We start from the raw sequence: 17,395 nt of genomic DNA, 5'->3' as shown, positions 1-17,395 counted from the left end.
GAGGATGCACACCACTGACACAAGAAGCGTAGTGTGAACACGCGCACGTGACTTAATTACTATAGTGGCTGTGTGCTGACTTAACTCGAAGTCAACATAATTTTGTAGTGTAGACATGCCCCGAGAGAGTTACTGAAAGTCTGTTTACAAGTAATATTCTTAGGGAAAAAAGATTGGATACACTAGAGACTTGAAATGTTTTAAGTGCTCTACCTTCTCCAAAGGACTTATCTGGATGGGTAAAAGGCTTCACTCAAAAGCCTTTACAATTAACGTTGTCTACAAAATCAATTCTACATTGAAGTTAGGTATAGGGCATTGTTTGCAGGATCAGGGCAAGTAACTGTAAACTCTCTTGTACAGAGGCTAGTACACTAGGACCCCAATCTTGAATGGATCCTTCAGGTGCTGTCACAATACAGTAGTAAAATACTTACAGCCAAGCTTAGTTGTGGTGACTCTTCTTCCAGATGGGAGAGCTGAATGCTGCTGCTGCTGCTACTTTTTAAATTTTTTTTTTTGAGTTTGTCCTTTATCAAAGAGACCCAATTTTGGAAAAAAAAAACAGACAAAACCTCAGGAAACCCTTCCTTGTTTTTCCCACTTCATGCAATACCATATGGCGTTAGCAATGTTCCTAGTCACCACTAGCTTTGGGGCTTGACTTTGATCCCTCCCAGTCCCCTAGCTTATATCCCATGCATGAAATCCTGTTGTGGTATCATAAAATCAAATCTGGGTATTGCTTTAAATATTTACAATTGGGAAACTTTTAGAAGGCATTAAAAATGTAACACATCTTCCTGGCTAGGCTTGAAGTTCTAGAAAACGTAAGGGGCTAGCAGGGTTCTTTTGTGTGAACTTGCACGATGTGAAATAGATTGATTTGCACAGACTTGCTGTTAAATCACCCATTCGACCACCTACTGTGCATCAGACCTTGCCACGTCATTAATCTCAACTACTGTACGGAAACTGGAGTCTGTAAAAAGACTGCTTACCAAAGGAGCTGTCCCTAGGCAAATGCATAGGAGAAAAGCTCTCATGTATTCAACCAGCCTATTTACAAGGGGAATTTTTTTTCTCCAAAGCAGCAAAAATATATATTATGGGGGGAACACCCAGTGGCCATGGGTATATAAATGAAAAAACCCAGTACCACTGGGTATATGCCATCAAAGTCGTGACAGATAACTGCATACACCAAGCTCGGGCTAGGTGCTTGGTATTACAGAAACCATTACTGCCTGTGCTTAAACCTCTTCACCTTGAATAGTCCCTTAGAATATGTTGTCACTATTTATGCTCTTATCTGTTTGAGCTTGTATTTAGCTGTGACATAGAGTACCCTTCCCAGACCTGGAAAGAGCTCTGTGCTGCTTGAAAGCTTGTCTCCCTTACCAACAGAAGTTGGTCCGATAAAAGTTATACCTCATCTCTGGACTGAAACCAGGCATTCAGTACCACTGCACTAGCATGAGTTAGAACAGTTTAGTATCTGCAAATTAAGACCAATGAGAAGTTCAAAACCTGCCTTATTCAAGGCTAGTGCAATCTTTCTTGCAGTCTGTTGCAACACGTTAGTCTTTCCTAAGTGAGACACTTGATATGTGGCAAATTCTGCAGATGGATAAGCACTGGTGCACGTGTGACATGCAGTGTCCTGATCAGAGAGATTTCCAGATGGTATTTCTTTGCTGGTGAGTAGAGTTTTTTTTTTTTTTTCGTTTGGAATACAATATCTTGTCTAATCTATTTTAGTTTTTATACACTCCCTATTGTTATCATATCTCTAGGGCTAGCTCAGTCAGCTATTATGCCTAATGTAAAGAATGGGGCACCAGTACTAATAGTTCTGATCAGCAAACATGAGCCCAAACAGTGTCATAACTTGATAAAGTTTTCATTGCAACACTTCATACTGTGATACCAGCCTTTAAGTTCTGTGTTTTGCAAAGCCCATTTCCCTAGCTCAGATGTTAATAAGGGACTATATGAGGGAGAGAATGGCCACCCTTTCCTGCCCATCCTGCTTTGGGGTTGAACTCTACAAGCAAAAATCTTAGGATTTTACCAGAATCTTGAGCTTGTCTTTCAGACTTGTAGTGGATCAATTTGGATAGTTCCAGAGTTGTTTTTTCTTAGAGTTAATCTACAATTTCACAGGCAATTTAATTATAGCAATCATCTATCACAGTTCAGTACTCTAGCCAAGCTTGTCACTTAACTTGAATACCATGCTGATGAGTTGTATAAATGCTTAGATAGCTAGAATGACTATTTGCTCTCATAGCAACTGGGCAAAGGTAGAAGATTTTCTACCTTGCTCTATAGCTTGGTGATTTGGAGTATTTTGGAGGAAGCACAGTCTGGGAAAGTACATCTTTAAGATGATGTGCTGGGTAAGAAGGCAGCTGGGTAAAAGAGAGGAAGAAGGGTCATAAAGCAGTTGATGATTGGGTCATGGAAGTAATGGAAAGGACAGCTGGGAGAAGCAAGAAAGTGGGGCCCTGCTGGGACCCAGTTGTTGAGAAGGTGCGTGTGAGGATACATAAGACATGATGGGATAGGATTGTTCCTTGAGTATTGTTGTTGAGAGGTGTTTGGGGCGGGGGGGGGGAGGTTAAGGAGCAGGATGTGGCTTGGATAGGTGCCTATTCAATCCTTCCTGAGCTATCGCCAGTTTAGGCGGAGATTGGAAGTTATGTATGTGTGGTGTTACAATGAAAGCGGTATCTGAAAATGGTGTTGCTGCTGTCCCTCTGGTTTCAATATGGGGAGCTGTAAATGACGTATGTACAGGGAATGAACCCCTGTCCAGTTGGTGCATGCTCACGCCAGTGCAGAGGCCCTTTATAAGGTGGCCTGAAGCATCAATGAAACCCTTAATATGGGACTTAAAAGGGGTAAAGTGGTGTGTGTGCCCTTGTGAAGATTCTCTGCACTGGAGTAAATTTTGTGGGTAGCAAGTACAGCATTTTATTTCAATAAAAAAGTACAAAACTGACCTGTTCCTACTACATGTTAAACAATGTGGTTTGTGGCTGTCATATTGCCATAAGTGAAGAGGGAGGGAAGCTTCAATTAGACTGAGAGACTCCGAAGTCTGTAATAACTGCTTTGGAATAAAGACCTGTGAAGAGTTAATCCTTTGCTAATGGTAGCTTTTTTGTGAAATCACTTGGTTGGACACCACCGTATACTTGTCTTTGATACTCACTAGTACTATTTCCCCTGTTGGGCTGCCTTCCCCTCCTCCTGCTGGGTAAACTGTAGAATTTGGGGGCAGGCTCCTTCATCCTCTGTGCAATCCCCTCACTCAAACTTACCTGGGGGAAAAACTTTCCTCCCTCCAAATCCCAAGACAAAACTTGCTTAAAGTAGCCAACGCAGAGACATGAAGTCAAGTAGTCTTGCCCTTTTGGGGAAGTGAGGAGTTAAAAAAAAAATCTTAAAGCTTTCTGTTTCCTACCACAATACACAATGGCTTTCCCACCTCAAAATGAGAGACAAACTGAAATTGCTGCCCAGAGAGCTATACACTAGTTTTGAAAACAAAACAAAAGATCTACAACCTAGGACTTCCCTATAACATTACTGACTTTTTTGTGGAACTATGAGATTTTTTTTGAGCAAAGGGCACAGTGAGTACAAAGTATTACTATCTTTTATATAATATGTGGCTTATGTAAGACTCCCTCCACGGCAAATTCCTCCTAGCCCAAACAAGTATTAGCAAAAATCACCTAATGTTGCATGGAGGGCAAGATACTTACTTTGCCTACAGGTGGGGAAAGGCTGGTAACTTCATTATTTCAAAGTGGTAGAAACTTGTGGATTTGAGAGCATGAGACTAGCTGTGCCTCAGAATAGAAACTTCATCTAGGAGCAGGCTGCTATAGAACCTACAACAAAAGGAATTCCATGAGTATACACACTGAATATACTTAATTGACTTATAGAGGAAGGAAGGAAGTTAGTATCTTGCATACACTGACTAATATATCTCCTGTGTATTACTGCATTGTCTGCTTTGACTATTACATCTTTCGTGTGCAAACATAAGTCTTCATAACTTGAGAACGATGCCATGTACTGAACTTAGCATTGACTTGCAGAAGGGGAGACCTTTTGTCCCAGGCCGGAAGGTGCATTGAGAGAAAACCAGGATGGGAGCTGTGCACCTCTTTAAATAGCCCTTCCACTTCTGTGCATTGGTGTATTACCAGAATTAAGCTAAATATGCAATACTGGGGTTTAAAATTTGAAGAAAGAACAAAACACTTAGTACAGCAGTCTGAAGGTGGATTACACTGAGTGCAGACAGTAAATAAAGAGAAAAATGAGAGATACATAGGTAATATATGCAGAGTATAATCAGTTGAGTGGGCAGGTGTATTCCATGAATTGCCTCTAATGTGAATAATACCTTAAAACACTTATTACTGGAAGCCCGTGTCATGTCCTCGGAACAGGTGCTGAACAGGAAGCCGTGTAAGTCTGAGTTAAAATCCTAGCAGACATGTAATATGAAGTACCTAAAACTGAATTAAGATTCCCTGTTGTAAAACTTGGAGAGAGAGAGTCATTCTATGGCTTTATGGGTTTTTAATAGTGCGTTCATCCCCAAGCTATTTTTATGCATTTATTTCTGATTTAGGAGCTCTTTGAAGCACCATTAGGGACACTTCCAGAAGAGGATCTCTTCACCTAAGCAACTAAATATGAAAAAGAGAGACTCTGTTTTAATGCGACAAAGGCGACTTGGTCTTCTTCAAAACAAAACTTATAGCAAATATTTCCTTAAAGCCAGATACTTGCAGTCCCTTAGGCTTTTGTAGCTTTATTTCATATCAGATCAAAGTTCCAATGTTTTGGTCCTGGGTCTTTTAATGAGGTAGTTTACAGAAACAGAAAAATGACCCTTGGCCCGCGCCACTTCCCGCAGCCCCCATTGGCCTGGAGCGGCAAACTGCGGCCAGTGGGAGCCGCTATCGGCCGAACCTGCGGACGCGGCAGGTAAACAAACCGGTCTGGCCTGCCAGGGGCTTTCCCTGAACAAGCGGCGGACTGGTTTTGAGAACCACTGTTCTAGACCAGTCCCCTACACTCAGGGCTGGACTAAGTATTATCTAGAGCAGGGATGGGCAAACATTTTGGTCTGAGGGCTGCCTCAGGTTTTGGAAATTGTATGGAGGGCCGGTTAGGGGAGACTTTGCCTCCCCAAACAGCCAGGCGTGGCCTGGCCCCCACCCCCTATCCCCCGCTTCTTGCCGCCTTACGGCCCCCACGGGATTCCTGCCCCATCCAACCCTGATTGTTCCTTGATGGCCCCCTGGAGCCCCTGCCCCCTGCTGCCCTATCCAACCCCTCCTTTCATTTCTGACTTCCCCTCCAGGACCCCGTCCTATCCAACCACCCCTTCTCCCTGTCCCCTGACTGCCCCCATTCAACCTCCCTGTTCCCCACCCTTTGACCGCCCCGACCCTATCCACACCCCTGACCACCACCCTGAACTCCCCTGCCCTCTATTCAACACCCCCTGCTCCCTACCCCCTTACCGCGCTGCTTGAAGCACTGGTGGCTGACAGCACTGCTGCACCAGGACAGGCAGCTGTGCCACCCAGCTGGAGCCAGCCACGCACTGTGCAGCTCAGCGCACCGGGTCAGGCCGGGCTCGCAGCTGTGCTGCCCCAGGAGCTCATTGCGCTGGCAGCGCAGTGAGCTGAGGCTGCGGGGCAGGGGGAGACACCAGGGACTAGCCTCCCGGGCCAGGAGCTCAGAGGCCGGGCAGGAGGGTCCCACTGGCCAGATGTGGCCCGCGGGCCATAGTTTGCCCACCTCTGATCTAAACCATCCCTGACAGATATTTGTCTAACCTGCACTTAAACCTCCAATGATAGATTCAACAACCCCCCTAGGCAATTTATTCTAGTGTTTAACTACTGGAATTAGGAAGTTTTTCCTAATGTCCAGCCTAAATATCCCTTGCTGCAATTTAAGCCCATTGCTTCTTGTCCTATCCTTAGAGGTTAATGAGAACAATTTTTCTCCCTCCTCCTTGTAACAACCTTTTATGTTCATGAAACACTTTCAGTTTTTCAATAAAAATGAAACTGAAACCTTCCAAAAAGTGTTTTTTCCAAAACCGTTTTCAGTTAAAGTATTTTTGGATTTTGAGAATCCATGTAGTTTTTACCAAAAAGAGAACTGAAAACTTAGTTGGAAAAAATGGTTGTAAAAGGAAAATTTTAATGGAAAAATTCTCTCCTCTTGGCCAAGAGGCCATTTTTCATTCAAAAATTGTTCTGAAGAAAACAATTTTTTTTTGAGCAACGTGGGTTGCGTCACAAAAGTGCCCAGAGGAAGGGAGAGGGTGTAGGTAATACACAATGGCTGAGATTCTACTATGATTAAGTCGGGAGGAAAGGCTCAGTATGTAGGATGGCTTGATCTGTCCTGCTGTGGAAAAATGACCTCTATGTGCAATAATGCTCCATTTTTATTCTCTCCTGTTCTCCATGCCAGTTCTGTTTGTTTCAATGAGCATTTTTCCAAACTCAGTTTCAACCTGTAAGTATTGAAAACTTTGCTACTGGTAATAGTGTGGGGTTATGAAGCTATTTTTTTGTTTGTTTACAACATCTTTCTGGGATGTGCCAGGCACCAGCTCAGTGACTGCAGCCCCCTTGCAGGAGTGCTGTCTTGTGGCTTACAGAAAGGTGATTTAAGTCCTAGGGTTTTTTTGCAGCCCACATCTACCCCCTGCTGCTGTCTCGGCAACCTTGGTTGCCTCCAGGTGTACTGCCTGTGTGTGACATTTACAGCAGGAGGCTACCGCTCTCTCTGCTTCTGCTCTGGATTATTCCAGCCTTTGAGCATGGCAGATTGCTACTGGATGACATCATGGGAGCAGTGTGAGAGCCGGCACAGAGAGGGGGACGCGACGAGGGGAGGGAGAGAGGCAGAGCCGGGCTGCCTGGCACTCGGCTGCTCATCGGCGAGGTCTGGAAGAGTGCCTGGCAAGCAGCTGGCAAAAAGATGGGGAGAAGATGCCAGCGCCCCGGTATACAGTGAGCAGCGCCGCTTAAGCAGGCTGCTCACTGAGAAACTTAACCCTGCGCTGGTGAGTGATTTCCACACGCGTGCAATTAACACAGGAGGCGAAAGCGAATACACATACCCCTGCACGATGCAAGTAACCAGCGCTCAGGTGCAGTGTCAGGGAAAGATCTCGGATGCTTAGTGCTGGATCCCGAATGCCCGATCCGATCCCCCTTGTGCGTGGGGAATCCCCAGGAAGCGTGCGAGTGAGAGATGACAAACCCAGCTATGCCCCAGCGTGGAGGGAGGTGTGTCCTGTGCGGGCTAGCTCTGGATAGCTGGTCTTTCATTGTGCGACGTGGACTCTCCACTGCTTGTTGGTTGGTTTTAGTTACTGATCGCTTATCTTGGGTCCATGCTGGTCAGTTAATGTGACTGGTAGAGACTCGGGGCACCTGGCTAACCACGGGTACAGCACCTGGCTCAGCTGCCTGGTTGTCCCTGGGAAGCTTCCAAGCTGATAGGACGTGGGGTGGCTTAAACAGTCCCAGCCCCTGCGAACTCCGCAGCTGCACCGAAAGTCGCAGCCGCCGGTGGGGAGATCAGATTTAACCAGCCTCTCGCCTCCCCTCTAATTCTTACTGCTCATTTTCTTGATCTTGCAGAGCCCCTCAAAGCGCGCGCACACAGACCCAAGCTTCTAGGTGCTTTAGTGAATGGTAAGGGAGGGTGGGGTGCAAATAATTCCCTGACTGTAACATTTGACTATTACAGGTTTGCACTGTACTTAGTTAATTGCCACCACACATGTGACTGGTTTGTTTTGACTAGTCTTGTCTCCTTACTCCTGAAGTTTGTTGGGGTTTGCACTTTTGATAAAAATTCTTGTTTCTGATTTTTGTTTTACAAGCCCATTGACTTCCCATTTGAAAATGTGTATTTTGCTCCCACACGAATTCGGTTTCCAAAAATTGAAGAAACCGGTTACGAGGGAAGAGATTCTATTTGGCTAAGTTGTATGTAGGTATTCAGATATGCTTTTTTGGTAAGGCTTTTCCCCACTGTCATTTTAAACACTTTTTATATAACTATATTAAGGGGCAATTTCACATGCCTCTGTTTACAATGTGATAGATGGTTTTTGAATGTTATGGAGTTTCTGAATAAGTGTAGTATTCTGGCAACAAAAATGAGCCTGGTAATTTGGGAGAAACAACAATCATAAGTCTCCAGTATTCATACTAACTTGTGTGTGTGTGTGAGTGAGAGAGAGAGTTTGATTAGTTGGTGCTTACAAAAGTGAGAGACTGAAAGCTATAGCAGCTGTCGGTAGTGAAGACAGGTATTCATATTTGCCCACTCAGATCTGCCAATGCACCTTTCCAAAATCATCATCATTTGGACTATTTTAGTTCTGGATCTCTCTTGAGCAAGATGGTAGATTCCTCATCGTATATGAATTGAAACCTGTGTTATCCCAATGAATTTTCTCCTTCTCCCTTATTGTATGCCCCCTTATTCTTATATTGACATTTGTGCTTTCAGAGAACACAAGCTATACATTTGGTCACTTTTTCCCATTTGTTCTCTGTTACCTTACAACCATTGGTGAGCTGAAAAGAGGAGAAACAACTGAATAATAAATCCAAACAATCTTAAGAGCAATTTAGAGCATCAAAGAGGAAGGTGAAGTTTCTCCTACAAATGGGAGAGAGGGCAATAAGCTACTGTGAAGACCAACTTTTAGGTCTAAAGACTGTTCTCTGGAAACCTGATAATTATTTCAGCTTTCTTTCTTAATTCCTGTGATAATTACATGAATCTAAGTGCAGCATCTCCAGTGTAGTTGAACAAGATAATGAGCTTATCTTGCAGAAAACTTCACTTTTAGTACTGAACAGCTAAAGTTAACCATGGAATAGTACTCATTAAATAGTGGAGAACTAATTAGCTGTTGCTTAGAGTTCAGGTTATAATTAGGGTTTCCAGATTAAAGCTGCACCAAAACTATGTCTCATTTCAGATAACTAAAATAAGAGAGGAAAATTTTCTTCTAAAATTCTGACTGGCCTATGTACCTAGATCTATGGCTGCGAAGCTTCTTGTTTTTTATCTACAAATAGGAGGGAGCTGAATAGTGTTGAAGCTTATAGCTCTTCCTGTGTTAAGCTATTCTGGCTTTCTGTAGCATGACAATTACAGGTCACTCCTAACTGGTATGTTCTGCAAGATTAGTTCGCAGGATGCTATGAAAGTACCAAATATACTTGAGACAAAAGGAGCCTGACATAAGGATATGAGGAAGTTTGAATCATGAGGTCATGCTGTGTATTTTATCTTACAATGTGTGTCCAAAGCTAGCAATCTCAGCCATGCTCAACCGTGGAAGAGGAGGAAAGACCAGATGATGTCCATTCAGGGGGGAAAAAATGCCCCTTGATTTCTTCTTCAATAAAGGCCATAAATACACTGTAGGTTGATCCTTGAACATTCACTGTTTAAGTAGGTTGTTTTAGGAACTGGGTGTACTCCAAGAATGGGAGGAAGCTTCTGGTAGTTGGCATGTGGGCAGGTTGGAATTCTTTCTGGATCTTGTCCTGTTGATATCTCCCCAATTCATGGGCATGCATTCCACATACAACCCATCTTTCTGCTGATGCTACTTGACTGTTGTGAGGTTTATTGTTTGCATGTATGTACATGGACAAGAAAGGCGGTGGCAGAGAGATGGAGTGGACAGTAGTGAAAAGGCAGATGGGGAAGGGAGAACATTGGTTGGGAGAAGTGCCTGGTTGTGATGATTTTTGAGGGATGGGATTACGGGACAGTGGTGAAGATCTGTGGGGATCTGGTCTCCTAAGGAATGAGATGGAGAGATCAATAACTACAGGGAGGGTTAGAAGTGGAACAGGTCAACAATTTTTTTTTTTAAGTTTCTTCATTTAAAAACTGGGGGTTGGTTGAAAATGAAACTTTTCACCAAAAAAGCTCACATTTCATTAACTATAGTTGGGGCTTCATTTAAAAAAACAACTTTTTTTTTTTGCAACCCAGAAATGAAAACAAAAATTAAGCTAAAAACATACCTCCCCCCAGTTTTCACAGGAAAAATTCCCACTTCAAATTTTCATTGGAGGGAGCAGGATTCTTGACTAGCTTTAGGTGGAATGGTGGGGGAGAGTGGTGAACTGCCAGAGTGAATCTTCCCTTCACTTTACAGTAATTTACAGAGGATCTGTGGAGCTCTTAGGGCTCATGCTCTGATATGGAGGAGGGTGGTGACTGCCCCAGCAAGTCTTTGATTTGTGGGCAATTGCAGACCTCGCTGAAGCTGATCAGTATGCTACCCACCTTTAATTCAGGCTAAATGAGAGCAATTAAATGCCCTTTGTTTCCACTACCATTAAACAATAGAAGCTACCATCCCGCGCATGGACCAGCATGGCATGGCCTGAGTAGCTGACCCATGCGGCCTGAGTGGATTTCCTGGAGGCTGATAGCAAATGCAGGGACTGGGGCATTGATTTAGTTGCATCTGAGTGATTGTGGAAGGAACCAGGGAGCCAGGAGAAAGCTGGAGAGGTACTGGTAGAATGATTGTGGGAGGGAGCAGAGACAGAGCTCCTTTGGGCACAGGACTGGTTGGAAAGCGGGCTTCAATTTCTGAACAAGGAAACTGCGTCGTGTTTGATCCTCCTGTTTTCAGGGAAGCAGAACTTTGTGTACACCTGTGTAAATCAACAGTGTTGCATCAGAAATGTCTGACTCATATAATTTTTTTTTCGACTCATGGAAACAATCTGGAAGAGTCACAAATATTGTCTAACTGGTCAGGCCAACGAACAACAGCTCATTGTGAATCCGTGAAGATATTCATAAAGGGTGTGTGCACATGCATCCAGGTGCATGTGTGCAATGGAAATAAGGAGCATAAAGAGAGGCTTCATTGATCCAAAGGTCTCTTCCTATGTACATGATTATGTCCTTAGAACACAAGAAATCACCTGGTAGTCCCAGTTGTTTCTAGAGGTAGTTAAATCTGAGGTGAAAGGGCTTTTTGTTCAATGTTACTCTTTGAAATGGAGTAGCTAGCATACACAACCGAAGTGAAACTTTTTAATTCATTCTTTTAGTTGTTGTTTCCTAGTGTGGGAGGAAACCTCGAACATTACTGCATATTCGCTCCATGGAATCAGATGTAGCTTGAAATTTCTATCTGATTTGTAGCATCCCATGTTAAAGAATGGCTGTAGTCAATTTAACTAAACAATAGTGTCTCAAGAAAGAATTGAGTTATAATTCATATTAGGGGTAATCAACCTAATTATTGCTTGGCTCTGCAGAAAACATGCACACACTTCCCTAAATCCCAGCCATACCACTGTAGCTCTGTTACTAAAATGCAATTTTGGAGCTACAAATTTACTGCAAGTATAAAGAAGATGGCTAAAGCAGTGGTGCCAATTGCATGAAGCAAACAGGTTTCCCTCCCCCTCCCCCTCCCCCTCAAAGTTTTTTTGCATTTGCTCAAAGTTCCACAGGCCTCAGAGCTGAGGGAAGGGTGTGATTAGACTGCTTTACCCAGTGGTCTTATGCTAAATCTGTCGGAGTGCTGCTGGAGCAGTTTGGAGCGTTGCCCTAGCTGCGTGGTCTCAATGCCATTGAAATTTGCCAGAAGAAGGGGCTGCCAGGCCAAATTTTAAGTGAGTGGCTTGTGATCTGGTGCATAGGGTTGCAATGTCACTCAAATTTGGCCCGGTCGTGCCTCTGTCCTGATTGAGGGATGTTTGAGCCCAATGGTGGTGTGACCTGGAGTATGGGGGAGTCTGTTCCCGTACAGCGAAGTGAGGGGGAGTCCATCAGAAACATGACTCTACAGTGCACTGCCACCTGTGGTAAGAGAGGGGAGACTACTCAGCTGAGGGAGACCCGGCATCCTGGCAGGGAGGGGCAGGAGCTGAAAGTTGCCCCCTCCTCTTACTTCCTCCACCCCAGAAATATGTGAATTGATGCCATTGGCTGGCTGCGTGTGGAGGTCAGAGTGGGAATATTTTAGATTCTCTGCTGAAGTTAGGTTAAAAGGCTGTTGTCACACTGTCCGTGCCCTCAAGTTGACTTCATTTAACCACAAATGCCAAGGAGGATTCCTGTAAATTGATGTGTAATATTTATTTGCAAAAAGAAAAGGAGTACTTGTGGCACCTTAGAGACTAACCAATTTATTTGAGCATGAGCTTTCGTGAGCTACAGCTCACTTCATCGGATGCATGAACGAAAGCTTATGCTCAGATAAATTGGTTAGTCTCTAAGGTGCCACAAGTACTCCTTTTCTTTTTGCGAATACAGACTAACACAGCTGTTACTCTGAAACCATTTATTTGCAGTAACATGCTGTATTCCTGGGGACCCAAACAATGAGAATTGTGGGTGCTCAGCACCTCTGAAAAACAAAAGCTTTTATTTAGGGCCCTAAAGATGAATTTACAAGTCTAACTGTAGGTGCTGGAGTTTGGAAATCTTGGCCTTTTACTGTTTAATACTTTGAGTATACCTATCAATCAAGGAGCATATATGGATAATATCCTAGCAACTGGATGTATTTCTTTAAATCAGAAAAGGACTAATGTCCTCAAACTGCAGCTACATGACATTTAACTTCCATATTAAGGAAGGTATATTTTGAAGCCCAAGCATATTCATTGTCTCTGTGCAAATTAAATACTCCCTTTGCCTGGGTGGTGTAATGGGGCACAAAGCAGTACTGAATGAGTGGAAAAGACAAAGTCAGAGGAAGAATGCTGGCAGGGAGCAGTGGCTCTACAGCACACACCTTCCTTCCTCCAGTATATTGTGGGAGACATCTGTGTTGATGCCATGTGACGGGGGAACATATCGGGGAAGTAGTTGCTGCATGTGACATAATCCCTTTTGGGATATGTTGGATTCCTGATAGGAAATCGGTGTTGAAATTATTGGGGCATTAACTCCTGTTTCTGGTTTGTGTTCTTCATGGGGTGTGGAGAATGGAAGAGAAAACAGGGGCAAAAGGTCAGGGATTCAGGGCAAGAGAGTAATGAAAGGAAAGCAGGCTATTTCTAGGTAGAGATGATCTATAACCCGTGGTGGTGGTGGGGGGCACAATTTAAAGGTGGGGGGGGGCATGTGACCACCCCATGTCTGATAAGGCTGCACATGTAACTGAAAGTAGACCAAAAAAGCTGACATTCTAATAGTAACATGAACTGTGTGAAATCAGATTTTCTGCAACAGCACTCATGAAAGTCTCCTGCAGTTGAATACTGAAATTTTTAGTAGCATTCCTCTCTAGTGGTTCTCTATTACTCAGCCACTTCTGAACACAGTTTATTGGGAAAAGTAGTCGTCTGAGCTCATACTCTTCCCCTTTGCCTCTCCCCCAAACACTCCCTTCTGAATTGCTGGTATAGTGGTGGTCTGCAGTTTTTTTTTCTGTCACTTCACCAGGAGAAGGTAACAAGCTGTTTCTCTCCATGAAAGTTGAAAACAGGATAATCTAAAACTGGTGTTTATTTTAGAATGGGGAGGGGAAATTAACTTTTTAAAAGAAGCAAAGAGTGAATGGAGTTGAGCACAGGAAGAAAGATGAAGAGAAATAGCAGTGAAGAATAAGGGGATCAAGACTGTTCAAATGAGAGAGTGGGTGAAGAATTTTGAGAGAAAACATAAAGGAATCTCTTGAAGAGGAGGAAGCATGAAAGATTTAGAAAATGGAAAAAGGCCTCAGGAGATTAAAGGGAACAAGAACCAATAGACTAGAGGGAGAAAAGTCTCAGTGAAAGCTGTTGAGATGAAAATTGGAACAAAGAGTAGATTTAAGGGTGAAAAGGAGCAGTAGAAATGGAGCATATATCAAAATCAAGACCCAAGATACGTAACAGAGACAACTGCGTGGATGTAGGATGAAAGAAAGGTACAGAAAACTCAGTGTAAGTTGTTGAGTGAGTACCTGAACAATTATTCGTGAGAATTTGTTCAACTTTTAAAGGAATTTGCAACCCCTTTATGTTCATTTTCCAAGACCAGTCTAAAGAACAAATTTACTGGCAGGAACATTTTGCTGAAACACAAATTTTAAGTACACAATATACAGGAACTGTGAATTTCAGTTTAGTAACTTCAAATATTTATACAGAACCTTATTTTATGGCCATCCTACCATGGAACACAAAATGTTGACTTCTGTGTCCAAACAAGAGTCTGAATTTTGATTACAACGTTGGAAGAGAGAATTCCAATAAAAAGAGTAGTAAATAATGTTCAAACACTTGTTAAATATTTTTGAAAAAGGATAATTAGTGGTAATTTTAACTCTGGGGGGGGGAATTGGGATAAATTTGATTCATTGATTATTCCTCCGCTCATAGAACCGAGTTCCAGAATTTGTTTGAGGAAAAAGACTAAGTTTGTTTTTTGTAATTTCTTTTTGCTTCTTTAATAGTCATGTTTCATAATTCTTACAATCTATGTACTCTGACAAGCCCTCATACAGGCAAGCTTGAATCAAAGGGAAAGGATGTGATCTTATCCATCAGCACAAAAATACTGTCTTTCCGATGTTGTGAGGGCAGCAAAGATAGAGACCAGTGGCAACAAAATATGGCTTCTAGGGCTCCACTGGTTCCTGAGCTGATTGATGTAGTGTTGGACCAGAAGCAACCTTTAAAATAACGTTTTATTTATTTTATTTTTAGACAGGACCACACACAGAAAAACCTGAATAAGTCAAGCAAATGTGAAGCTACCAAAAAATGAATCTTGAGAGAAATCTGGTGTGGTACAGAGCCAAAAGTAAAATAAGCTTCATGTGACACTGAGTCAATAGTGCAATGCTCTGAGGAAAAGGCGGCAGCAGCACCACCCAAGTTAATTTTCCCCCACAAGATAAAAGTGCTATGATAGGGTGCACTTACAACTTTCTGCATAAGATATGGGGAACGGATTTAAAAAGTTTTAAAATAGTGGTAACGGTGTGAGGAGTTGAAAACAAAACAGTCAATTTTAAGGAGACTGAAACTTGAAGAAAACATGAAAAGTCTAGATTTAAAAAAGAAATTATGGGCGGGGGAGAGAGGGAGAAGAGGCTTTGTTGGTATGATTATATAAAGGACTAAAATGAAAAGATTGAGATACCTTGGAGAAACAAGTGCAATCAAGAAGATGGAATAATTAAAAAAAAAAAAATCTAGTAGTAAGCTGAAATAAGAAAGTGAGTGAAATTTGTCCCTGGGCAGAGGACTAATGCAAGGCCTTTATGCCGCTTAAGCCATACTTCAGCCTTGTTTTGATGGCCTAAATATGTTTGGTCCTCTGCTCATGAGTGAATTGCACCAAAAATGAATGAGCTGCCTAGCATTGTATTATAATAATCAAGCAGAAGATTTCCAATTCCAGATCGGATGAGGAGCTCAGGGAAGATTGGGAAGAGGAGTCTCTGCCCAGTACAAGTCACTGTCTACCATAGGTTGGAATGGGAACCCAAGCACCTTGGGTCTCGCCATTGCTCTCCTGGCAGTAAATATCTGTGTCCCACCCCACTCAGTGCTGGTCCAAATATGTCCCACCCCACCCAGTGCTGGTCCAAAATAGATGGCCACCTACTGCTGTTATCTATTACGCTGTTAGCTCAAGTGGCAGAAATCATCTGTGTGATGGATCTAAAGGCCATGTTGTGTGTATGAATTATGATAGTCTTTAATTATGTGATCACACACACTTTTTCCTCCTCCCTACAGGAACTCTGCCTAATTCAGTGGAAATAGATTTTGTTTGTGAAGCACTTGGTTAGTATAGTGATGAGTGCCACAGAAAAAGCCATGAGGAAATTAATAATTCTGTTTTCAGAACAGAATTTGAATATTGTGCAGTAGATAGTGCCTGGCATCTCACACTGACGAACCAGAAGAAAACAAAATATTGAACTGAGAACCATCCAATGAGAATGCTGAATGATGCAGGGATTCTGGGGAGAAAATAGGTAGGTGATCATATGCATATAGGGCTGAAAAAGGTTGCACAGACATTAATTATAGCACTTTATATAATTTTTGTGTTTATGCAACCTTAATATTTTAAACAATTTTTTTGCGTGTAATATCACTAATATGATGTAGCTCCTGCCCCCAAATAATACACAGTGTATGGCTTTTGCAGTACTGATATATATCAATATGTATTTCTGCACCTGTGCTCCTCCACACTTGATACTTGTATGTCATCTAGAGGACCCATCCAAAAAAATGCAGATTGTCTAAGAACAGAATACCAAGAAATCTCAGAATGGGGTGAAAGATCTTGAAAACAGTTCTTACTCAGATCTGTTGGTAAGGTGCTGGAACTGGAGTGACACAGGGAATCAGTTTTGTTTTCTTAACTCGTTTTCTTTTTGTTCTAAAGACAGCTAAGCAAATTCATTCTGTGACTGACTATTATGGTGAGCATCTTTTGGTGAAATCCTGCCCTGTTTGTGCAGTTGCACCTCTTCCCCATATAAAGCCTGTTGCTTCCTTCTTTGAAATTAGTGACATCATCCCATTGACTTCAGTGGTATAGAATCAAGCCCATAGTGAACCTAAAACAGGTTAGGAATATTCTTCAGATGTATATAGTTGGATCCTTTAGTGGTACATCTTGTTCTTTCAGTGTTTTCTGTTGTGAAAATATGGATTTTAGAGCTCTTATCTCTTGATTCCACTCACTACATGTCACCTCGTGTATTAAACTAGCAGCTTCTGGTATAGAATACATTCCATACTGCACAGAATAAATTCCTACAATTAAACCTAGCTTGAGATGGATAAACACCTCTATTTGTGTTCAAGGATGTTTTCATTTCCTCAGTCATTTTTAACATTTTTCAATTTAAAATACTCTGCCCCAGAATGGGTCCTACATGTTTCTAATGGCTTCCTAGCATAAAGAAACTAAATGTGTTCTCCAGCTTAATGAGTTCAGTAATGAAATCACCTTGTTTGATTTTACAGAAATCAGATTCTTTCCTAGTGAGGTGAAATGTTATTTCTTTTTTTAATTTTTTTTTTTTTTGCGGGGTGGGGGGTGTAATTAGGGAAACAAATCTAACAAGTAACTGGTTGCAGGTAGGTTATATCTTAAATATGCCTGACAGAAGGAATTTTGGGAAAAGAAGCGTTTTATGCTTCAGCCCAGAAGCACTAACTTTCATGGGAGTCTTGCCTTAGTAATGTCTTCATAGGAACTACAGGATTGCATCATATATGCATGTCTTCTGGAATTCTTAATTTTGACTTTCCCATTTACCCTTACATACCATTGCTGAAAGATGGGGTGCTTCAAC

At 42.4% G+C, this 17,395-nt stretch overlaps 1 protein-coding gene across 2 annotated transcripts in view; it reads left to right on the top strand.

Annotated features, from left to right (window-relative positions):
* The first annotated feature begins 6,935 nt into the window (after positions 1 to 6,935).
* The window catches only part of MARCHF1 (membrane associated ring-CH-type finger 1), a 470,123-nt gene continuing 459,663 nt past the window's right edge, over positions 6,936 to 17,395 (top strand). The window contains exon 1 of one of the 2 annotated variants that reach the window (XM_074951094.1): positions 6,936 to 7,126. The gene's annotated coding sequence lies outside the window, so the exon portion shown is untranslated. Of the gene's footprint in view, positions 7,127 to 7,300; positions 7,353 to 17,395 lie in introns of those variants that run through there. The other variant, XM_074951095.1, reaches the window with a different exon arrangement.

This window comes from Natator depressus, chromosome 4 (genome assembly GCF_965152275.1).
Source record: "Natator depressus isolate rNatDep1 chromosome 4, rNatDep2.hap1, whole genome shotgun sequence".
NCBI lineage: Eukaryota > Metazoa > Chordata > Testudines > Cheloniidae > Natator > Natator depressus.
The sequence above is the reverse complement of the archived record's forward strand: the minus strand, read 5'-3'. Positions and strand labels throughout refer to the sequence as shown.